The sequence below is a fragment of the Pseudorca crassidens genome, chromosome 9 (assembly GCF_039906515.1).
Source record: "Pseudorca crassidens isolate mPseCra1 chromosome 9, mPseCra1.hap1, whole genome shotgun sequence".
Lineage (NCBI taxonomy): Eukaryota > Metazoa > Chordata > Mammalia > Artiodactyla > Delphinidae > Pseudorca > Pseudorca crassidens.
In genome coordinates, this window is record NC_090304.1 from 91,864,987 (window position 1) to 91,890,624 (window position 25,638).

Consider the following 25,638-nt stretch of genomic DNA (forward strand, 5'->3'; position numbering starts at 1 on the left):
GGCATCCAGGCTCTTTACTACTGGCATTGTCTTCCAGCGGAGTTGTGATAAAGCTCAGTTTCTACACTGCATGCCACCAATTCCTTTCTCATTTAAGAAATATTCAGCAAACATTTGTTTAGCACCCTCCAAGTACCTTTCCTACTCCAGGCACTGAGAATGCAGATGAAGCCCTGTGTCAGCTGGCTTTCAGGTCCTCATCTCTGCAGTCACAGTGATACATCTAGTGCTTCCCAGTACTTCCAAAGGCAGTACTGCAGCCTGCAGCAGTGGTCCCCACTCGGAATCCACCCTGTTCAGCTTTTCCTGCTCAGGCTGTGCTGCTGGTGGTCCACGTCCACAGCTGGCAAATGCTGGGGGAAGAATGATGTGGCCTGTCTTGGGAAGGATACTCCCCATGCCCAGGGTTCTGCCTTGGATGCCTCAGAGCCATGCCAGTTTCCTCCAGGAGGAGAAAACACTTTCCATCCACACCAGGGGTCAGCAAACGTTTCCTGCAAAAGGACCAGATGGTAAATATTTTTGACTTTGTAGGTCATAGGATCTTTTTTAAAAATACATTTATTTATTTTAAAATTTATTGTCTTTATTTTTTTGGCTGCGTTGGGTCTTAGATGTGGCATGCAGGACCTTTTGTGGTGGCACACGGGCGTCTCTCTAGTTGTGGCGTGTGGGTTGTCTCTTTTCTAGTTGTGGTGCATGGGCTCCAGAGCGTGTGGGCTCTGTAGTTTGCAACACGTGGGCTCTCTCATTGAGGCATGGAGCTCAATAGCTGTGGTGCATGGGCTTAGTTGCCACGTGGCATGTGGGATCTTAGTTCCCTGACCAGGGATCGAACCCAAGTCCCCTGCATTAGAAGGCAGATTCTTTACCACTGGACCACCAGGGAAGTCCCGATCATAGAATCTTGATCTATTCAAGCCTGCAGTTACAGGGAAAGCAGCCCTAGACAATATGCAAATTAATGTGTGTGTTTCTATTCCAATAAAACTTATTTACAAAAACAGGTGAACAGGTTGATTTGGCCCAAAGGTTGTAGTGTACAGATTCCTGATCTAGACCCTGAAGCAGCCTTACTTGTGCCTGAAGTTTTATAAGGTTTCTCTAGTTAATTTCAAATACTCCATTCTACTTATAGGAGCTCAAACCCAAATCCGAGGGGCTGAAAGGGGAATACAGAGAACACTGTTTCCTCCATGATCCATCTGTACTCCATCTCTCTCTACCCTGCCGCATCCCCCAAATAGAACTCCTTACTCCTCCCCCAGGGTGAAGCATTCAATAAATAATGACAGAAGATGGAGGTGGGGGCGGGGATGGGGGGGAGATGAAATCAACTACACTAATAGTTCTCAAACTGCAAGTTGACATTCATTCATTAAAATCAAATTAGTGTATCACAATAAACATTTAGAAAAATAATAGAGAATGAACTAGCAAAAAAATCCCAGATATTAGCACGCCGTATAGTCTTATTTTGTGAAGTTTTGTTTTAGTTTTATTAAAAACTACATGTAGGGACTTCCCTGGTGGCACAGTGGTTACGAATACACCTGCCATTGCTGGGGACATGGGTTCGAGTCCTGGTCCGGGAAGATCCCACATGTCACGGAGCAACTAAGCCCGTGCACCACTACTACTGAGTCTGCACTCTAGAGCCCACGAGCCACAATTACTGAGCCTGCATGCCACAACTACTGAAGCCCGCACACCTAGAGCCCGTGCTATGCAACAAGAGAAGCCATGGCAATGAGAAGCCTGTGCACCGCAACGAAGAGTAGCCCCTGCTTGCCGCAACTAAAGGAAGCCCGCGCGCAGCAATGAAGACCCAACGCAGCTGAAAACAAACAAACAAGCAAACAAAAATACTACATGTATATGCATAGGTATATAAATACACGTTTATATATATAAACACGTCTATTTCCTCCTGGATCATGATATAAAATGTATTTATTACTGTAGGTTGTGTCAAAAACTTTAAAAGCCACTGGACTGTACTCTGGGCTTCTGGGACTCAATGAATAGCCAACGTTTTTCTTTCATACAGAGATGAAGGACATGGTCCCTGTTCTTAAAGAACTGAGTCACTGGGGGGAACTGACATGTAAACAGTTAAAATTCAGGGTGATAAGGGCTCTGAGGTGAGTAAGCCCAGGGTGCTTTGGAAGGGGGATGTCAGGAAAGCTGCCATTGACTCTGGGTCTTGCTGGCTGCATAGAGGTGTTGTTTGGCAGGTGAGGAATAAAAGGGCAACATGAGGAACGTCCTGTACGAAGACACGAAGCAACGCCTCCCACCGTCACGCTCCTCACGGGTTTGTTCTCCCAGTGAAGCCAGGACCTAAGCAAACATCTGGCTGCTGGGCTTTTGTTTGCTTTCCCAGAAATCAAACAGACCAACCAAGTCACTAGCAAACCCTGACTAGGGGTCACTCCGGTCCTAACATATAAATCTCGTTGACCGCTGACCCAGTGCAGGTGCTTTTCAGTCTGCTTTCTGGGGAAGTGTTCCACAGTCTCGCCCTGAGCAAACTTGCATGACGACGCAAGTCGCTGTGTAAAGTCCTGGACAACGACCAGGGAAGAGAAAGCCATTTACGGGGTTGTTCACCCAGTTGGTGCAGGCAGCCTGGCCAGCCCAGCCTTTGTAATTCCCGTCACCTGGCTGTCACCAGTACTAAGAGAAGATGTCCGTGATATGACTTACTAGGCTGATCTTTAAAAGCTGTGACTGCCCCCTCTAATTTTAGCCTCAGCCAACTCGGAGAGTGGGAGGGGACCATTCAATCTTACGGAGATTAGGAGGAGGTGGGGAAAGCTCTGGATTGGGGGACAGAAACCACGTGCATTTCTGTCTTATGACTTGATTGCCATGAAAGCCGCAGTCCACCTTTGCCAGGCTCAGGGCTACCTCTGTAAAAGAGGAGGAATGATCATTTCGAAGGACTATTGAGATCAACTGAGATACCCGTGAAGGCATAGTGTCACCTGTGAAGTGATTCATAGCTCTTACATGACTTGGGTATTATTAACCCCTTCTAAGGCAGCCACTGAGCCACCTGGTGCTACATTCATGAAGGTTCCCTTCACAAACTGAGTAAGGATGGCCTTCATAAGCTCTTTAAAGAGCTCTTCAAAAGCTCTCAGCCTTGTCATGGAGAGGGTCCAGCCATGACTCGGGAAACCTGTCTTGCCTGTGCTCAATATCTAAGTCAGCAGCACAGGCACCTTGAATCCAGAGTCCTCTTCACAGCTAGTCATTCATTTGGTAGATATTTATTACAGCCCTGTTACAGGCCAGGCATTGGGTTCAGGGGCTGAGGAGGCTAAGCTGAAGGTGATACAGCCTCTGGCCTCATGGGACTTATTTCCCCGAGAAGGAGACCAGAAAGTAATGCATTTGTACAGAACCTTAGAATAAATACTAGATTTTTTGATTCTCAGGTCAAGCCTGTCAGGAACCTTTGCCCTTTCTGACAGAGCTCACCAAAATGAGACAAGCCAAGTCTTTCTTAAAGCCGTACCTGTCCATTTATAGATCAGCTTTGCTCAAAAAAATTTTTTTGAGCTACAGATAAGGTGTTTAAGGAAGCTCATCACAAAGAAAAACCCCACAGTGCTGTGTTCCTATTTTCCAGCGGAAGCAGTGACTTAACCTTTTGGAGTCTCCCTTTCTCTCGTCCTTGCTGGCAGCACTTCTGCCCAGAATCACTGAATTGGAAATGCTTGCCTTAGCCCTCTGATCGCCAGCAGAGGGCGCACACAGCTCTTGTTGGAGACCTTCATTCCTGAAATTACCCATTTACACAGCAAGGAATTTAAACTGAGTTAAATCTTCCAAAACAAGAAGCTTCTCCCCAGCATTGCCTTTTGTACACTCCACTTCTGAGGTTGCTAGAGAAAAAGGAAGGGGAATTCAGCCTATTTTTCTTTAACAAAAAGTACGTATAATTATTTTTATAGATATATACATTAAAATTTTTCCCTTTTAGGTCTATACACAAAATGCAAATTTTAATAAACCACACAGAGGTTCTTTGCCAGATTAGCATAAGAAATGTTAAATATTAGATTATGCGGTTAACTCACCATTACCTTCTATTTCCTGTTTATTCAAAGTAGGAAAAAGAAGTTTTTGTGCTTTTTCAAAACCCAGTTTTTTAATATTTAAAAAATGGAGAAGTCTTCTTATGGTTGCTGGCCGAATCATGATACTTAATACTTTGATGTTTATTTAATAGTGTCTGATGAATTCAGAGGAAGAGTTGGGGTTGAGTTTCAAACTCTCCACAAATAGTTATGAGTTAATATTGCCTTTGTTCCAACTTCAATGTTGAGGACCAGGAAGTATTTTCTTCCCTGGTAGGTTATTGTCTCTCTCAACTCAGAGAAGAGCTCTTGAACATTTAAACAGAAGAGGAGTTAAAGAATCGTAAACACTAGTTAGGTTGCTTTTCAGAAACATCAGTAATAGCAGGAACAACTCACTTATCCTCAGCTTACCACCCTATTGACTGGTAGTCTCCTTAAGAGTGGAGAGTTAAGCACTCCATGTGCAACAAGAGGAGGAAGATGTTTCTAGAAGGAGGAGGGTAAGCTGTTAGTTTATCTCTCCCTTTCTTCTCAAGGGTCAATTTCTGTCACCTTTCCACCACCTTCCACTATTCATTAAATGTTACGGAAATCCCAGTTATTTGATGTGACCCTTGCCCTAGTGGACTTTATGATCTTACTTGTGAGTTAAGATTTACAAAATTTGAAGTCCAAACCTCCTATTTGATAGGTGAAGAAACTGAGATGGTGATCCGGGGTAAGGAACTTCACCTTTCCATGCCTCGGTCTCTGCTGTGACGTGAGGGGTTGAATCAGGTGGCTACGAGGGCCAACAGTTTATGATTTCTGAATTAGAGAACAATAGTTGTTAAAATAGAATTTTAATATAGGTGCCATCTGAGGTAATGAAGTGATTACCTCTAATGTAGTAATCATTTTAAGATTCAAGTGAACCCGTGCTTCCTCTAATGTGTCGGGGGATTTGGAGGGGCAGTGACTTATATTCCCCCTGGATCTGAGCTCCTGCTGGCACTGAGTTTCAGTTTGTGAGTCACCTCACTTCAAGCATATGCCGATTCTTTTCTGTATCACGTGACCCCTGACCAGACACTTCCTGATCCCTTCATTCTCTGAAATTCCACTGGCCCTAAAATATATGAGTAGCTGAAGGTTCAAGACAATGCAAGTGGTTCATGCCCCAGGACTACAGCAAGCTAAGATATTCGAAACCCTTGCTTTTAACCTTATGGGGGATTTCTCAGCAACTCACTTTCTCTAATTGTCCCTCACCACGCTGTTCTGCTGTCTCCTCTCACTTCTCTGGTCTCTGGCCCCCTCGTCATTGGCTTCTTGCCTCCCTTCCCAAACACCTGTACCCATCTCTTCACTTCACTTGCTTCAAGTCCAGATCCCACCCTGGGATTTTCACTTCCCTCAAGCCTTCAAAGTTCCTTAAAAGGAACTTTGCTGCTTGTATTTAGAATTAGAAAATTCACTCTTTTTCCTTAATTGGGGGCTTGGGCTCTGAGCTTCCTAGAACCCAAAGCAAAGAGGGGGAATATCCATTACAAGGTTCACTGTGCTTATGAATTCAAAATAGACCAGCAGTTGTTCAACATAAGCACAACTTTTTCTGGCTCTGAAAACTCTCCTGCAGTTCATGATAATTGGGGGAGGGGGGATAGTGTAGCTATCACTACCCCCTACCTGCCTCTACTGTGGTATACCTAGCTCAATTAGTGACTTTTTTCAAGGTTAAATCCTGTAGAAGAACATTATTAATTCCCTACACTAAAAGCCTTTATTGAGTGCCAGGAATAATGGTTCAAAATGCTGGATAGAGAAGAACACAAGGCAGAGATGGTCCCTGGCCTCCTAAGCTTACAGTAGAGGTGGGCACGGGCAAGCAGGAGGTCAGCTTTGATGCGTAACATGGTGTAAATGGGAAAACACAGGAGAGCCTTGACTAGTCTTGAAGGGTTGGCAAAGGCTTCCTGGAGGAAGTGATACTAAGATGAGGCTTAAAGGGGAAGTAAGATTTATCTGAGCAAAAAGAGGGGAAATGAGTTCCAGGCAGAGAGAAGAGCCTGACAAGATGCCTGGAGGTGAGAGGGACGGCACATAGGATTAGGGACTGTAGCAGATGTCGTCGTGAGGCACGCAGATCCCCTTCTCCAGGACAGCACATCCAGCCCCCGCTGCTGCTGCTGTGGTGTTGGCTGCTAAGGGCCAGCTGCCCCCTTCCCAGGGGAGTTGCTCTTAGCTGACAGGAGGCACCTCATCTGGGAAGTTACAGGCCACTGCCCCCTCCTGCACCCCCCGTCAGCCCATAGCCAATGAATGACTAATACAGGGATTCCAAAGGCTGGTCCTCCTGCCTGGGGGTCGGGGGGTGGGGAGAGGTGGGGATTGTGGCTGTGTGCTTGAGCTAAGACAGAGGCAAAGGGAAATGGTTGAGACTGAAATCTCCAGACGTATTTGGTCCAAATTTGAGCCCCATCCCATTAGCAAGTTAGGGCTCTCCTGACTTAAGTTACTGCTGTTTTCAATAAAAATTCTCATGAGTTATATCCATTTAGATTTCTGATGACTAGGATCACAGCTCATAAAACTCGACCCTGGTTTCATCCAACTTTCTGAACTTGTAATTAAGGACTCCGAAGACTCAGCAAATCATGACATTTGGGTAAAATCCCTCTGAGCCTCAGTCTCTTTAAAAAGTGGGAATAGGGCTTCCCTGGTGGCGCAGTGGTTGAGAGTCCGCCTGCCGATGCAGGGGACACGGGTTCGTGCCCCGGTCCGGGAAGATCCCACATGCCGCATAATGGCTGGGTCCGTGAGCCATGGCCGCTGGGCCTGCGTGTCCGGAGCCTGTGCTCCGCAACGGGAGAGGCCACAACAGTGAGAGGCCCGCGCACCGCAAAAAAAAAAAAAAAAAAAAAAAAAAAAGTGGGAATAATAATCCCTGCTCTCTCTACTTGATCAGGGTATAGCTAGAATAAAACATACCTCAAGAATATCTCATGTCCTTTGACCTTCTGGGATATGAGGACAGGAATGCCTGGATCACAACCACCAATATCCCAAATACTGACAGTGCACCTTCCTCCCACCAAGTGAGAAGAGTCTGCTTTCGGGTTATGACTCAGTCTCTTATGAGTCTGATCAGTGTGAATCAGTGAAGAGACCAGCCATGGATGCAGTGACAAATGAAGTTTCTGAACCTACAAAACCAGACACTAAATCAAGACACTGACACTCTCAGAGACTAACCTGGAATAGTCTCCTGTTTTCCTCTCTCCCTTCATCCCCTAGAGATCAGGGCAAATGACCTACCATAGTAGAACAGGATGGGAGCTGGATCTTGAAGGGTGAGTGGAAAGAACTCCAACAAGACCCACTTCAAAGCAAAGAAGCAGAACATCTCCCCACCGATACAATATACTTTTTAGTTTCTTCTCCCAGGCAATAAGTATAAACCATGAATTAAAGTTAGTTAGTGTCCTTCTAGAACATGCAACTGTAATTATAGACATTTAAGTGCATTTAATGCATTGGAGGAGAATCAATTGTTCCACAGTTCACAGAGGGTCCTGCTGGCTGGAGGGTAAACTCAGCACCTCCAGTAACTTAATAATCATTAGAAGTGCATGGGGCTTCAGGAAATCTGGATCTCAGGAGACCATGCATTCCCCATAGTGGAGAATGGAACATTCAACCTTCAACGTATTGGAAAACCCCAGTAATTCATAGTGAGCTGGATGCCAAAGTCCCCTGGGGTAAACCTGTTCTTTCCTTGCCTTTGGTCTCACAGGCACCTTCTAAGCGCCAAGCACTAGGTAGGAGGGCTACAGACAGTAAATCAGACATACACGGTTCCTGCCTTCTCAGAGCTTATGGTCTATTTGTCAAGCATGGACAATAAATCAAGCAAAACAAGTCATTATGGAAAGTGTCATATAGGGAATGTTCATGGGCATGATTTCCTGAAGAAAGTGACTTTAGTCTGAGACCTAGAGGATGAAGAGAGTACACAAAGCATGGTACAGGCAGAGGGCTGAGGGGAGGGGAAACCATAATCCAGGCAAAACACAGCAAACCTGGAGACAAGAGAGAGCACGGCTCCTGGAAGGATAAGAGGAGCTCTGTGTGGCTGGCGTGGAAGGTGTGAGAAGGAAGTGGCCAGAGGTGGACTCAGGAGGGAAACAGAGGCTGAGTCAGAGAGGCTGATGGTGTTTGTACTTAAATCTCAGCACAACGACAGACCCTGGATGGTGTTACCCAAGCGAATAACAAAACCTGGCTTTGAGAGATGTAGAGACTTCTGCTGTCCTCTAGTATTTCCAGGGAAGGAAATGTAGCTTCCTGGGGTTGTTTAGTCTACTGTGTAACTAAAAGGAAGTGTTTAGCTGTACCCACGACTTTTGCTCTTGGCCACCTTGGGTCCCTACACACTCCTGCCTTAAAGGCCTGGGGTTAATTCCAGCCCTTAGTGTGGCGTCCAGGGCTTTTCTCTACCTCTGCCCCCCACACCTCTACCCACTCCCACCCCGCAAGTCTCAGCCCTCAGCCCTGCATGACTGACACTCAATAAATATTTTCAAATGAAAGGAGGACAGATTGCCTCTGGGCTTCTATCTCAGCCGCTCACAAACGTGCCTCCAGGCCTCTGAGCTTTGCGTGTGTTGAGCCCCCTCTCTCTTCACACCAGCCCTCGGACCCACAGAAGCTCTCACTGTTCTTCTGCCAAGTGGGCTCAAAAATCTCTCCTCTAAGAAGCCTTTTCTTCTGGCAGAGCTGATAGAGCCTCCTCTGGGTCCTCTGGGCTCTTTCTACACACAGTTGATTCTTGTTCACAGTAGGTAGATTGTATAAAGTCTTCGCGATCACTGGATTAGCGATCACCCAACCATGGCTCCCAGGGGAAATACGGGGTTAGTTTTCTGTGAGCTTCTGGTCACAGCATCTTCATCAACCGATCAACGCATAACGTTGTTTTACGTGTTGCTATTTAAAGATAACTTATTTAATCCATATTGTCGACTCATTAGCACTGAACTCACAGCCAACAGCGCTACAACTCATACTTGAATGAAGCTTGTGTAACATATGTATTTCCCACTTAAGGCATATCATAGCCTTCTTGCACTTAAAGAACAGTAGCACTTCAACGCCACGTTTGGGGACCAATTTAAACAGCGAAATTGATCTCAGAGAGGCAGCAGTGAGTGGTGGTGTGAAGCGAGATCTTAATTCCCCGCCCAGGAACTGAACCTGGGTAGCCTGGATGAAAACCAGGAATCCTAGTCACGACACCCCCTGGCTCTTTCCCTCAGTGAAAAATGCCTTTCTCACGCAGGCAAAACTGTAAAAACAGGTACAAAGTTTATTATTAGAGCCATAGCACACAACATGGGAGAGCACACAGAGAAACTGTGTTTACTGAAGACAGAAGCAAGGCAGAGATGCACACACAGAGAGGAAGGGAGTGGGCGTCCCCCCAATAAGGAGGAGCGCAGTAAAGAGGCGGTTATTTATAACACAAGCTTCATTCAAGCATGAGTTGTAGTGCTGTTGGCTGTGAGTTCAGTGCTAATGAATAGACAATATGGATTAAATAAGTTATCTTTAAATAGCGACGCGTAAAACAACGTTATGCGTTGATCGGTTGATGAAGATGCTGTGACCAGAGGCTCACAGAAAACTAACCCCGTATTTCCCCTGGGAGCCATGGTTGGGTGGTCATTTATACAGCGCAGTTCTTCCGGGTCTTTGTTTACCTTTGGCCAATTATCTGGTTTCTTTTTCCACACCTGACCTGCCCTAGGGCCCTCCCCAACATGCGTGTGCAACTCTTCTCCAAGATGGATTACAGCCCAGAGGCCTTAGCATCACCTGTTATGGGGTGGTGCCCCCTCCTTTTTGATCCCCAAGGTGCAACGTTTCCCTTGCCCCAAGGGTGGGAAATGTATGACCTCTTGATCTCTTAACAGGGTTTATTCCCACTCTGGCCCTGCCATAAAAATGTCCAATGTCTGGTTATTCACCCTATTTCTGTCGCTGGTATTTATATCGAGGTGCAGATCTTGAAATACAGACAGGAGTCCGGTCATAAACGTGTAGTCCTGAAGCCCATTTGTCTCTTGCTTCAGGAAATGTAAACAGGAGGCTGGTAATGAACGTCCGGCCTGGAGCCCACCTTCTTCTCACCCCAGGACGTGTGAACAGGAGGTCAGTTGTAAATGTCTAGCCTGGAGCCCATCTATCTCCTGCCTCAAAATCGCCAACAAAAAGCACAAAAATGTGAAAAATGTAACACTTAATAGATCATGAAAAGCACACTGCATACAGTAGGATTGCTGGAGCAAGAAGGTAGAGAGAGTTTGCCTTGTTCAACCCAAGCTAAGAATGTGCGTGTTGACAATTGACATTTTTCACTACTCTGTGCCTATCTAGGAGTGATCACAAAAGCACTGCAAGTCCTGATTTTAGGGTCACAAATAAATTCTAGGGAATAGGCGAATCCACAGATGTGGAATCTGTGAATATTGAGAATTGACTGTATCTTTATTATTCTGAATTGAAGTTAGTAACTGATATTCACTTCTTTTCTTCCAACAGTGTGTAGTGACTACACTGCGAGCTTTTTGAGGAGTTAGCATATAATAGGAAATAATGACAACAACTAACATGGAGAATTTAATATGAGGTGTGCATTTTCTCATTCAGTTCTCAAAGAATTCTCTGAATTATGTACTATTATTATTCTCACTTTACACATGGGGAAACTAAGGCTTAGTGGTGATAGTAACATTTGCCTATGGTAACATAGTAAGTAGTAAAGGCTGGATTTGCGCACAGGCTATCTGACTTGGGAGCCCACATGCTTAATTGCTGGGCTATCCTGCCTGTGAATCTAAGTCTTTGTGGAGAACTGCCTGAAAAGGAAACACGAGACCTTCAGCATAATCTTCTGGTCAGCCCCTGAGAGTGGCAGTCAACCCATCTGGAGAGGAAGGAGTGGCTTTTAGGAGGAAGCAGAGACGATGGCAGGAGCGCTCATGGGTGGTCCCCCAGATGACTGAATTCACTCATTGGTTTTGATGTGGAATCTGGCCTCTGTACCCCAACACCGAATTAAATCTCAGAGACAGAGTTTTGGGTGAAGTAGAAAAGAATAGCTTTATTGTTTTGCCAGGCAAAGGAGGCCACAGGGGGCTAATGCCCTCAAAACTGTGTGTCCCAACCTGGAGGGGGTAGTGAGGAGTTTTACAGTAATGGTTCAAAGAGGAGGGCGTGGTCAGCTTCGTGGACATTCTTCTGATTGGTCGGTGGTGAGGTAAGTGGGAGTCGGCATCATCAGCCTTCTGGTTCCAACTAGTCTGGAGTCTACCTGCTTGTGGGCAGCATACTGTTAATTTCTCCCACCTGGTGGGGGAATATCTGCAAAATAGCTCAAAGATATTGTTATGTATATTCCTTGAGGGGGAACCAGGACCCTGCCCCAAGCCTGCACTATTGTTTCTTGACTGTTCTTCCCATGTCTCCTTGTCCCCTCCCTTCCCTAATTAACAACTGTTTGAACCTGCCTGTTGGAACTCAGGGAAGGTCATGGAGGCTGAATGAAGTCTATTTCCTGTAATCAAGAAATGGGGGACCCAGAAAGGCTTCGGTGCCCAGGAGCCCTACAGGGTCCTGCTCAGTTTCAGTTTGAGGAGACAAGTGGCCAAGGCTGTTGTCTGGAAAGAACGGTTTCTGCTTATGGGTGAAATGTCTGTACGTACCTGTGACAGTGAATTGTCCAGATTGGACCTGTTTGCCTGAAGGCAGTGGCATAGGCAGTGCACGGGCCTTGCTGGGGACAAGGCAGCACTAGCATGAAAAAGCTGGTACCCAGACAGCAAAGTTTGGGGCCCAGAGGGAGCATGATTTTGGAGTATGAGGGCCTTTTAGGTAGCAGCCTGGTACCTGGTTATGTCAGAAGTGGTAAGATGGTGCTTCCACTACCTGAGGTCTAGAAGGCCATGTTTAGCCTGAGAGGAGCCTCTGTAGGGCAGACACCTCAACGATCATCTCCCATGCTCTCTAGGATCAGAGTTGGGTACTCGGACCAGGCCAGAGCCCTAGCTTTTGGGTCATTGGCCATTATCTGTCTGACAGTGTGACCAGGCTGCTGGGTCTTGAGGAAATGGCTCAGGGAATAAATGAGTATAAAAAGAAATATCATGTTGGGTACAGGGCCATCCATAACTCCTTCCCTCTTGGAGGGAACTAACACCCAAAGCCCTGTTTGTGGCCTGGATGTTCTGATTCTGGTACAACTGTGCTCTGCTCTCAACACATATTTGTATCACTCACACGCTGGGCTGCTCACGGGCCTCCTGTGAGTCCTTCCAATGGTCACGGGAGCCAGGGAGCCAGCTTAGACTGTCTGTGGCTGGAAGAAGACTCTGGAATGTCTCCAGTGAGAGCAATTTACATACCTCAGAGCAAGTTGTCAGATGTTTCCAGGAACAGAAAGGCCAAGATCTCTAGAGAAGGGACGAAGGGACGGCCACTGCCTGTGCAGATTCTCCTTCTGCCCAAGGGAGTCCTGGCCTTTGTCTCAATCCCCCCACAAGGTTCATAAAGCGCTAGCTCTGCCCAGCCTTTCCCTCACGGCCTGCTGCCACCTGCCATCGTTCTGATGACTTCATCTTGGCGAAAAACCGACCTCCTCCCCACCCCCAGCATTTCTCAAGGAACTGACCCTCTCAGGGACCATCACTCCTCTCTGTCCCTCCTTCAAGGGGGGCATGTGAGGATAGGGTCAGGGTGGGTACTGACCCCAGCAGGGGACGTTTCCACCTTTAATGAATTTTCCCTTGATCGTAATTTATATTATCCAGGTCTCATCTAATTTCTCCAGGGTCTTAGGCTATGGACTTGTGATCATTTGTACAACAAGAGTGGATCTGGTCAAAATGAAGAAGTGGGTGAAATCTATCTCCATTAACCTACACCATACAGCTCTCTTCCTTCTCCAGACACTTCCTGCTCCAGATGTGCTGCTCTCTGTGCCTTCATTTTTCTCCCATCCAGGTTCCTTTTACTGTTTTGGGTGCTGGACCCTTGGGGCTTTCACAATTAGGAAACAGTGTATGAATACATAACCCAAATACATAAACCAAATAAAATGAGTGACCAACCTCCACCAATATTACCTTAACATGAAAAAAAAAAAAACCTGACTCCAAAAACATTGAAAAGTAACACAGGCATGTTCAGAGGTGTCCTGAAGCAGCTGTGTGTTATATTGCACCACATAAAGAAAGACTGCCAAAAAATTCTCCTTTTGAATCTCTTTCTTTAGTCCCATTCCTCACAATAGCAGATTTTCTCTCCTCTCCCCAAAACTTTTCTGCCCCAAGCACCTGGCTGTCGCTTATGCCTCATGGTCCAGCCACCCCACTGTGGGGATACCTTTTCCCGCCTCCTGGATATTCTTCCCTCTGTAGCCCCGTAATCTGCTGCATCTTCTGGGCTTCTTCAGTTTTGCATTTTCATCCCTTTTCCCACTTGTCACAATAAAAGCCTGGGAATAGAGCAACAGAAAGAGATGTTTTGAGGGTAGTAAGGAAGGCGATAAGAGGAATGGGTCACAGCCATGGTGTTTTCTGGCTAAGATGCTTCTTCTCTAATGCATGTGTTGGGGGGAGGTATGCAAAGTGTTTTGTCCCACTCAAAATCCTTGGCTCCTTTGAGCTGTGCTAGTATTTCAGATCGGTGAACAGAGCAGGGACTTCATTTTGGGAAAATCTTCTACCATTCTTAAAATCATCCAGCGAGCATGCAGCTTCTAAGTTTTCAAGCTATCTTGCAAATGGATCAGTTCAGAATCTGGCTCCTGACTTCTGTTCTAGTATTACCTCTATCTACTTGCCCACATGTTTCCTTCACTCTAACCTTGCTTGATGACTAGCAACTGTCTTAATGCATCATGCCATTTTATGTCAGAACGCCCTCCATCCCTCCCTTCTCTATCCTATGCTCTCTACAGTAAATGTCAGTCACTTCTCTGATTTCCCACTAGATTGTTTACTCCCAGTTCCTAAGGAAACTGACAGATAATGGGTTCTTAAAGATATTTCTTGTATGGATGAATGAAAGAATGAATGAAAGAATGAAGAGTTATAAAAAGATTACAGTGTATTTCTTTTTTTAATATTTTAATTTTATTGGAGTACATTTGATTTTTAGTGTGTTAGTTTCAGGTGTACAGCAAAGTGATTCAGTTATACATATATTCATTCTTTTTTTTGATTCTTTTCTCATATAAGTTATCAAAGAATACTGAGTAGAGTTCCCTGTGCTATACATAACAGTGTATTTCTAAGCTTTGGTCAAAATTTAAAAAAAAAATCATTATAGTGAAAATTGTGACTGCAAGTAAACCAGTACAATGAATGGCTTTTTCAAGTCTAAGGATTAATGTCATTCTTTAATTTTGGAAAATTGTCAGTTTATAATCTTATAGTATTTTATTTCCCCCATTTTAACTATTCTTACCAGTTGGGGCACCAGTTATACATATGTTGGACCTTCTCAGTCTATCTTCTATAACTTCATTTTCATTTTTCTATGTATTTATCTTGTTTTATTGCATTCAGGGTGATTTATTGTCTTTTCAGGATAGGCTATGCTATGCTGCACACCAAACACACTCAGAAGGCAGAACAAAAGTTTATTTCTTGCATATGTCACAATCTGAAGCAGGTTGGTGGTCTCTTTTGACAGGTATCCTCCAAGATATGACTTTCTTCTTGTGATGCTGTCATCAACGTGTGGTCTTCATGATCTCCAAGGGAGCAGATGGTCATCCAGGTTGTTTTGTGGCCAGGCCAAAAAGTGACAAACTTTACTTTCATTCACATTCCAACTACATGGCCCTGATATCACTGCAAGGGCATCCAGGAAATATGGTTTTCCTATATTCTCAGGAAGAGGAAATGGAATGGGTGAGCATGTAGCCAGTCTCTGCCACATTCATTTAGTTCTCTTTCCAATATACTGATTCTCTTTTACCTTATCTAGTCTATTATTATCACATTACTACTTTTTTGACTCAATTTTTAAATTTTCAATAGTTTTTGGTTCATTTTTATATATAACTTTTCCAATTTAATAACCTGTTGTCATTTTAAGTATGCTATTTCTTCACTTATTTCTTTGAGGATTCTAAAAAAACTTGTTTTAAATACCTGGGCTAGTCACTCCATTTTTTTTTTTTTTTTTTAATTTCCTTAGGTGTGATTTGTCCTGTTTGTTGGATCTGCCAACCAGCTCTTATTATGATTGATGTCATTATATGCTTTGTAATTTTTGTATGAAAGCTGATCATGCATAGGAATTTTTTCCCATGCTTGCTCTTCCCTATTGAATGATTTCATTGTAGCCTCAGCCTGATCCTCTGAGATGCACAGCTCTGCCCTGAGTTTCTGTATAAAGATTTAAGCATTTTGACCCGTTATGTATAGTATATCAGCTTGATCCAATATTTGATCCATTATATATAGCACCATTTTTGGATGCCATACATAGGCCCCATTCCTGTCACTCCAAACAGAAATGTTCTAAAAATTTAGTTGTACTATCTTAGTCCCATTTCACTGGTGGATACTTTTGGCTTGGCCCCAGGATTCAGGCAGGAGCTGGATTCTGACTCCCACTCCCAGGATGCTCTTGGTACCTTTCTCACTGAACGACTGAAGCCCTGGCCTCCACACCTTCTAGCTGGCCCAGTTTTGCTTGTACTGCATGGCTTCAGCTCTTGTCTCCTTTTTTTTTTTTTTTTTTTTTTTTTGTGGTATGCGGGCCTCTCACTGTTGTGGCCTCTCCCTTTGTGGAGCACAGGATCCGGACGTGCAGGCTCAGCGACCATGGCTCACGGGCCCAGCCACTCCATGGCATGTGGGATCTTCCCAGACCGGGGCATGAACCCATGTCCCCTGCATCGGCAGGCGGACTCTCAACCACTGTGCCACCAGGGAAGCCCTCCTGCCTACTTTTTTAATAAAGGCTTTCTCTATCTTCTCAAACAGAATTAAATGTGCCCTCTTCTGTGTTACCCAGCACACAGTATATTATGATTATCTATATATAGCCCTGTCATCTTAACTAGACTGTAGGCACATTGAAGGTAGAGATTCTGCCCTATTTGTCTTGCTGCCCCCGTGCCTAGCACAACAGCTGTAGATTAGTGAAACTGAATTTGAGGGGTTTTAGGGCCTCTTAAGGAACCCAATTTTTTACTGTAACACAGAACTGAGTCTCCATTGATATAACACGATGTTTGTGGAAGACAATTTATAGACATAACCAAAAGGCATGCGTTTGGACTCTGAAAATGATGTTCTGATCTGCCTGTTGGTGTGCTAACTTGGGCAAGGCTTTTTATTTGCTCTCATTTTGCTCCTTTGAAGATATAATTGCTTCTTGGTTCCATATTTCTATAGCTCATTACACTGTTCCATACCATTTCATTCTGAAAATAAAACAAAATAGGATATTTAAAATTAATGATGTGGAGCACAGCGTTTTTTTCTCTCTCTCTCTACCTCTAGGCAGAATTAGTAAATGGCTTCAACACCAGCCATTCTCTTTATTGGAAGCATCTGGGTTTCATTAGAGTAAGAAAAATCACTGATTACAAGGGGCGAGGCCCCAGACCTATGTTTCAAAGGATCACTGGGATGTTTATCTATTCCTATCACCTCCTTCCCTTGTCCAGCAGGCTTGGGATGGCTACTTCTGTTTCGTAGTAACAGAATTTGGTTTTGGAATTTGGAGATTCCTAGTCTAAGGCTTTCCGCATTGGCTTCATTTTCAAAGATTCAGAAAATGCACAGTTTCTTGGATGACACAAGATCCTATGGGGCAAAGCTCTGTATCTTTTGTGATTGTCCCTGTCCATGAAGAAACTAAAGTATCAGTGGGGGTCTATTGATCATGTTTTCTAACTTATGAAGGTAGTTGAAGGTTTGTCCTTTCCCCCCAAGCACCATAACTAGTTTAAAACGGAATTTGCAAAGACACACAATGTAGCCACCATATTAGGGGATGGAAGATTCAGTGAGAGGTGTTACAAGTGTACTACTACTAACAGTAATAATAGTATTTAGCTTTGATCATGAGTTTATATACCAGGCCCTTTACTTATCCTATTTCATTTGGACATGTGTGTGCTGGAGAAATGTTATTAAAGATCTTTCTGTTTTCTTAAGCTTGGTTCTCTCTTCCATCCCATCTGACCGATGTAGGAAAATCTGACTTTCTACTCTGGCGATCACCTTGCCCTTGGAAAACTTTAGCAGGATTAGGGGAAACAGTGGAATAGGATCCCTTTATATACTTGTGTGTTGCGGTTCATATTAATTATAAATCTGCAATTGCTGAAAATGCAACTCATATTGGCTTAAACATGAAAGGGAATGTGCTTGTTCACATGCTGAAAGGACTGGAAACACCAGGCTTCAGTCAAGGCTTTACCCAGCAACTCAGGTTAACACTGAGGACCCAGTCGCTTTTTTTCCTCCTCTTTGCCTTCCTCAACTTGTATTTCCCTAAATGGCCACAAGATGGCTGTAAGTAGCTGTGAGCACTAAGGACTTGTTCAAATCCAAAAGAAAAAGAAGGATCTTCGGGACGTTTCAAAGGAAGAGCGAAGCCATTTTCCCCAGAATCCTTCAGAAAATGTGTCTTTGTTTTCATTGACCCTAATTAGGTGAGATGTTCATCCCTGTCATGGTGGCGGCGGAGGGGTGCAACCTACAGATTACTTTAAGTCAGTCAGGGTCCATCTCTTGAATCAGTGTGTGGTCAGCTTCCCCTCAAGCACATGAGCTGCGTGAGGCAGGGATGTACATCCAAATGGAAATCAAGGCACTGAGTCAGAGGCACCGGATGGCAGGTGCTCCCAAACAGCATATTTCTTCAGGAGAGAAGTGTCTTCACTTTCCCTTCTCTGGGCTTGGAGGGTAAAGTACTGGGGACTCAGTCAGGACAGGAATGAGGCCCCAGGAAAGGAAGCCCGGAGTAGACCAGCCTCTAATCTAGCCCCGGGTTGGAGAGACAAAAAGGCTCACTTGTGTCCTCCCAGCTCACCTGGTTAAGACCTTCCCTAGTAACAGTGTGCATCGGCCAGGATTCCTAGTCCACGGGGCGTCACGTGGACTAGCCTAGTGGGCAGCTGGTAGGCAGGGGGTGTGGAGATTCAGGATGTCGGCCACCTTCTCGCATTTATCACCACTAACCGTGAAAGAAGCATCAGCAGATCAATACGAATATTCACCAGTTTTATGATAATAACTCAATCAGTGAACTTTCCTGTTCCTTCATTTCTTCATCTGTAAAATGAGGATAATGGGATCCTGGTAACCGCCTTGTTTATTTTATGTTGAGGATTTCAAGAGGGAACGTTTCTGCTCTTTGTCCGATGTTTTAGTCTTGGCCCATAACGGTGGGAACTTCCACCCCACACCCGCCCCCGCTGGCTTCTCTTTCTTCCTCCGCGCTAGCCCTTCGCAAAGGAAGGCGGAGTCACACACTTGATTGGTCAGCCCTCTATCACTCATAAGTTACACTGGAGGGCGGGGTTATGTATGAAGGTGGTGTAGGTCCGCTCCCGTAGTTGGTGCAGCCCCTTGCTGTGGGTGAGTGGACCAGTCAGGACCTGTTCTGGCACACCTAGACATCCTTCCCCATCACTTCTCGTAGTGAAATTGGTACGCAGAGCCCTTGGGGGAATCCAGTCAGCTCTCTAGCCTCAGGTGCCCTGAGGGTGCAGCTCTTGCGTTTGGATATGAGTTTGGAGAGAGGAGACCCCACTTTGAAGTGAGCTCATGGTCCCGCATTCAGCATTTACCAGACCTTTGCATTAGAATATTAGCTTCTTGTCCTGCCAACTGTGAAAACTAGTGCTCTTTCCCAGTTGGCTGTTGACCTTTGTGCATGGCTTCCTTTGGCAGGAACCCAGGTGAAGACTTGAGGATAATGGGCAAGGGAGGAGAGAAGATAGAAGGAGGTATCAAGGCCTAGCCTAGTCCTCTAATGCCCTATTAGGGGAGTGGTGCCAATGACATGTAATTCTATATTTGAAAGTATCTGAGAAGTTAAACCAAGCACAAATGTAAGGTAGCACTGGGCCCCAGTTGATAATGTAAGGACTGATGCTCTCTCCTGGGAACTGGCCTTGTACAGATGTCAGTTCTGTAAGAAACATTTCTACTCCAAGCACCAGAACCTTGATTGTTAGCTGGGAGATTTTTCTTTTCCAGATGTGCTTGAATAAAAATGTACTATAGTACTCCCCTCTTATCTGCAGGGGATATGTTCCAAGACCCCCAGTGGCTGCCTGAAACTGTAGATAGTACCAAATCCTAGATATACTATGTTTTTCCTCTACATACATACTTATGATAAAGTTTATGTATAAATTAGGCACAGAGAGAATATTGGAATTACCAGCATCACTACTATTATACTTTGGGGCCATTATTCAGTGAAATAAGGGTACCTAAACACAAGCACTGCAATACCATGACAGTGGATCTGACAACTAGACAGCTACTCAGTGACTAATGGGTGGAATACGCTGGACAAAGGGAGGATTCACCTCCTGGATAGGACAGAGCTGGATAGTGAGAGATATTATCATGCAACTCAAAACAGCGCTCAATTTAAAACTTAGGAATTGTTTATTTTTGGAACTGTCCATGTAATATTTTCGGGCCACGGTTGACCACGGGTAATTGAAACCACGGAAATAGAAAGGGGGCATATACCACTGTGGCATAAGATATAGGCACTGCTCGGAAGTTGACTGATGTCCCCAACTTGGACGAACGATGCGTAGTAGATCTTTTCTTCTTCCTCCTCTATGAGAAAACACATCTTCTTGCTAAGTCTGTTTCCTTACAATGTGCTTTGAATTTTAGAGTCTCCTGGGACTTTGGTTTCTCTACAAAGAACTCTTCCATCTTGAAAGATTATCTTGTCTTCACTCTGCCTTTCTCTTGAGTTACTGCTCACCCTTTTTCTTTTCACTTCCCTTTACTGCCCACCCACATATTCCTTCATCCCAGGATGATTTTCATGCCTATGGCTATGCTGAGTTGCTCTGTCTAAAGTCACCAATGATGTCACAATCACCACATTCGAATTCAAAATCTATGCTGTATAGCACAGGGAACACTGCTCAAGATTCTGTAATAACGTACATGGGAAAAGAATTTGAAAAAGAATAGATACATGTATATGTATAACTGAATCACTTTGCTGTACACCTGAAACTAACATGACATTGTTAATCAACTATGCTCCAATAGAAAATAAAATTTTTTTTAAATTCATAAGTTTTTTCTTCGTTCTCACTCTCCTTGACATCCCTTCATTGTTGTTCACCATTTCTTTCAAAATTATTTAATATTCCAATAGCTTATTTTTGAAAGCATCTCCCCAATTTTACCATAATGCAACTACTTATATATTTTTAATCTCTTCTAGTCTTTAACCATATTTATAGTTTGCTAAACAAAGTTGGAAACAATATACAAAGAATTATTTGTTCTTTCATTTAATATTATTTATAGACATATCATACACGCGTAAAGCTGGAAAAAGCCTACAGATAGGGCATATTCCCTATGTTTTACAGATGAGAAAACTAAGGTTAGTTGGGCATGCCTGATGGAAAGCTGTGGCCAGGAGCACCCATACCCAGATCCCAGTCAGCCCTCCACCTTGGCAATAGGGCCCACAGAAGGGCTTCTCCAAATATGGAGAAAGCACCTGGGGGTGTTTGTTAAAAATGTAATTTCCAGGGCTTCCCTGGTGGCGCAGTGGTTAAGAATCCGCCTGCCAATGCAGAGATCACGGGTTCGAGCCCTGGTCCGGGAAGATCTCACGTGCCGCAGAGCAACCAAGTCCATGCGCCACAACTACTGAGCCTGCGCTCTAGAGCCCGCAAGCCACAACTACTGAGCCCACGTGCCACAACTACTGAAGCCTGCGTGCCTAGAGTCTGTGCTCCGCAACAAGAGAAGCCACCACAATGAGAAGCCCATGCACCACAGAGTAGCCCCTGCTCGCCACAACTAGAGAAAGCTCGTGCACAACAAGGAAGACCCAACACAGCCTAAAATAAATAAAATAAACTAATTTATTTAAAAAAATGTAATTTCCAGGACCTACCACATTTATTTTTTTTTTTGGCTGAGCAGCCTGCAGGATTTTAGTTCCCCGGGCAGCGATCGAACTTGTGCCCCCTGCAGTGGAAGCGCGGAGTCTTAACCACTGGACCACGGGGGAAGTCCCCCTACCACATCTCTGAATCAGACTCTCCATCAATGGGACACAGCATTTGCAACTGTAGCAAATACCTAGGTGATTCTTAAGTGTATTAAAATTTGAGAACCTCTGTTTTGGAAAGCGTAAGTCATAGAAGACCCATAGAAAAATTTCAGCACTACCAACTGGAGCTTCTGAGCTGGGCTAGACAAGCACAGATTTTGCCCCCACTAGAGGCTGAATGAGCAGCCAGTGCCTTGTCTGATCAGTATCCGTCAGGCCTGTCCAACTGCCACCAACCCAGTAGAAACAGATACATTTGTTCCATGTGACTTTTTGTAAGTATGTCATATGGTTCCTGGGTTTTGAGCTATAGGAGGGAGAAGAGGGAAGGAAGAAATGGCCTAAGAGTGGTTCAAGATAGCTGTTAACACCATCTGAGAAGCAAGTTACCCAGTAAAATTGCATTAAAAATCACTCTACTTCCTGACATGTATGTCCAGTACCTAACGGGGTATAAGAATTGCATGCCTACTACGATTACTGCCATGCATGGTTGCATTCCGGCCATGACCTTTACTGGAGCTTCCTTTGGGTATATTGTGTGTGTGTGTGTGCTTGGGGGAGAGTGGGGATGTTGGAGTGAAGGGTGAGAGAAAGGGAGGTGGTAACCTTTGAGCACACCTATAAGTCAGCCTGGTGTTTTATGAACTACTGGTTGTGATAGATTAGTAGGTTTCCAAACAATTCGGTGACCAGCATTTTAAAATGGGGTGGAAAGGAATGAAATGTAGAATAGCATGGAATAGAATAGATCACCATGTTTTAATCACAGTGGGTGGGGGGTGGTGTCGGGAGGGGACTATAGCAGATCAGAATGTGAAATTTCTTCATTTTGATAGTGGTCAAAATGTTTGAAAACTGCTGGGTTGGAGAAAAACTGCACTGATAAAAGACGAACAAAGTTTAGAAAGTCTGAATCCTTAGCAGAAGGTCACTTAGTTTCAGGCCTCCTGACTCCAAATCCAGTACTTTTTCCCCCTTACATGTCAATGCAGCATACAGCTCCCTTGGTCTACAGAATCTTCATGCATTTTCATTTCTAATGACTGAATATTAGGTTAATATAACTTTGCTTTATTATTTCCCTGCTATTGAGTATTTTGGTAATTTCATTTGTTAGCTAACATAAATAATTCTGCTATAAATATTTTTATAATTATAGGTTTGTTCTTCTTATGAATTACTTATATGGGATACATTTTCTGGTATGATCATTTTTATGGCTCTTACTGAAAAAAAAAAAAAAAACAACCAATTTATACTTCTGCCAACAACCATCTCCCACTAGTCTCCCAGGTACTAAATGTTATCATTCTTCCTTATACTGTTATCTAATATGTGTTAAACTGTCCCTTGTAATTGTTTTCATTTGGATTTCCTTAATTACTTTTGAGGTTTAGTGTTTCAACGCTGGTTTATGTTGGTGTTCCTGATGTACGTACTGCCTGTGTGTGTCCCAGACTTTGTCTCCACTGGGAACCTCGTTTGAATGACTCGATACATTTTAAACTTTACATATGCTGCCATATTTATGGGAAACATTTACAGCAAACATTTTTCTTATTCTGTTACACCTCTTTTTGCTTTAATTTTGAAAAATTCCCTTGCTTCAGAGTTCTACATTTTTATATACATAATTCTATCCATCATTATTTTTTACTTTGAATTTCTTCCATGTTTTATATCATAAAAAGAAATCATCTAATAGTTAGAAAAAGCATTCTATTTTCATTTTCTTGTAATATGATTTTTAATTCGGATGTACATGCGCAAAACGAAAAATCTTTCACTTTTGTGGAATGTGAGGGTGTAAGTCAAGAACAGAGTTGTTAATAATAAGTCTTTTTGCTGTTCTTCTAAATCAGTCATTCTCAACGAGTGGTCCCAGACCAGCAGCATCGCATCACCTAGAAATGTAAATTCTCAGGCCCCAGCCCGACCTACTGAATAGAAACTCTGGGGGTAATCTGTGGGTTTTTTCTTGCGGTACATGGGCCTCTCACTCTCGTGGCCTCTCCCGTTGCCGAGCACAGGCTCCGGACTCGCAGGCTCAGCGTCCATGGCTCACGGGCCCAGCCGCTCCGCGGCATGTGGGATCTTCCCGGACCAGGGCACGAACTTGTGTCCCCTGCATCGGCAGGTGGACTCTCAACCACTGCGCCACCAGGGAAGCCCATAACTTTTCATTTTATATTTAGGTCTATGATCCATTTTGAGTTAATTTTTGTGTAGGGTGTGAGGTCTGTGTTAGGATTCTTTTTTTTTTTTTTTTTGCATGCGGACACCCATTTTGTGCCAGGGCCGTTTGTTGAAAAGATATCCATTCTCCATGGCATTTACTTTGTTCCTTTGTCAAAGATCAGTTGCCTTTATTTGTGCGGGTCTATTTCTGGGCTGTCTATTCTGTTTCATTGACCTACTTGTCTATTCTTTCTCCAGTACATGCTGTGTTAATTACTAACGTTTACAGTGAGTTGTGAAATTACATAGTGTCAGTCCTCTGGCTGTGCTCTTCTTCAGTGCTGTGTTGGCTATTCTGGGTTTTTTGCTTTTCCATATAAAATTTAGAATCTGTTTGTCAATATCACACATAGACTTCTTGAAATTCACAACAATTCTGCCACTGAGGTATGGAAAAGATCATTTAATTTACTCACTCATAGATGAGCTGAGTGAGGCCCTGGGCAGTTAGGAATTTGCCCATTGTCCTGCAGATGCTCAAATCCAGGTCTTCCACTGCCAAGCCCCCAGTGTTTTTCTCACCCCTGTATAGATACTGTTTATAGATACTGTCTAGATAGCAGGATCAAACATGTATACACATGTTTGTGTACACCTGGCCTGTGTGCAAAACAGTATCCAGTATTAGCGTTCAGAGGCCTGGGAGTGGGGAAGTTGGCAACCCTACGTGCCAGCAATGAGAGTGGTCAAGCTGTTAGGACGTGGTTACTTGAACCTTCCTTCAAAAACCAAACTCAGTTCATGGGAACTATCACCGAAATACTAAGAGACCAAGTAAGTTGCCTGTACTGAAACACAGCTATCCCTTGATCTTACATCCCTGGCTCTTTCACAAGTATATCTCGAAAGCCGAGTGGGAAATTACTCTCTTGTAGTATATATGACATGGGACACATGTCTCAAACCAAGTCTAAAAAAATCTATTTTAAAATATTTTCTCTTATTAGAAAAATAATATAGGTTTTAAAAAGGAATTTAAAAGTACAGAAAATTCTAAGAAGAAAAACAAATCACATATATTCTTGTTACTACACGGAGATAACCTCCATTACCAGTTTAGTAATTCCCTTCCAGCATTTATTCTATGCATATATCTCGTATCTGAGGGTTGTTCATTCGACTACTTTTAATTAATTGTTTTTCATTGAGCTACCATATTTGAATGTATGTGTATCTGGATTATTTGGTTACATTTTCTTATGGGTGCTTCCTATAACATTGCACGTACTTCATGAATATGACTTTAAGTGGTTGCATTATATCCTATCATATGGCTCTACAATTATTTATTTAACCATTCTGCTACTGTTAGAAAATTTGCTATCATAACTGTATTTTCAGAGTGAAGCCTTATACATATGTCTCTGTCCATATTTCTGATTTCAAAATTATTCCTCTTAAATAAGGACGAGGTTGCTTTTTGTCTTAGGAGGCAGACCTCTTCAAAGATCTTGTGTCAGTTTTGTCAAAATATATGTGTTTTTAACACATTAGTGCCATATTCTGCCCACTGTCTTCACATCTGAAAACAATGTGAGACACTTATCTTGTCTCTTTTCCATCAATTTGTTTTTATCCTTCTGATAGTTCTTAGCCAGATGTAAGTATCTTTTATCCTCCCATTAAGACAGTGATGTGGGATAGTGGCCTTTAAAAGGAGGTCCTCAAATGAAAACTAAACCAAGAACTGTCAAAAAAAACCGTCGAGAATTGTCACTAATAAGGACCTGCCAGCCAGAATTTGCCAATGGTTTAGAAACTTCTCTGCATAAAGATTACTGAGATGACCCAAAAACTTTCTCTTCCCATCCCAATAAGTTGAATTTCCTCATTTTGACATTTAGAAATCTAAATGCAAGAAAATGATAATAAAATGGGGGGGGTCATTTATCTATCTATCCATCTATCTATTTATCTATCTATCCATCCATCTATCCATCTGGCTGAATCTTTT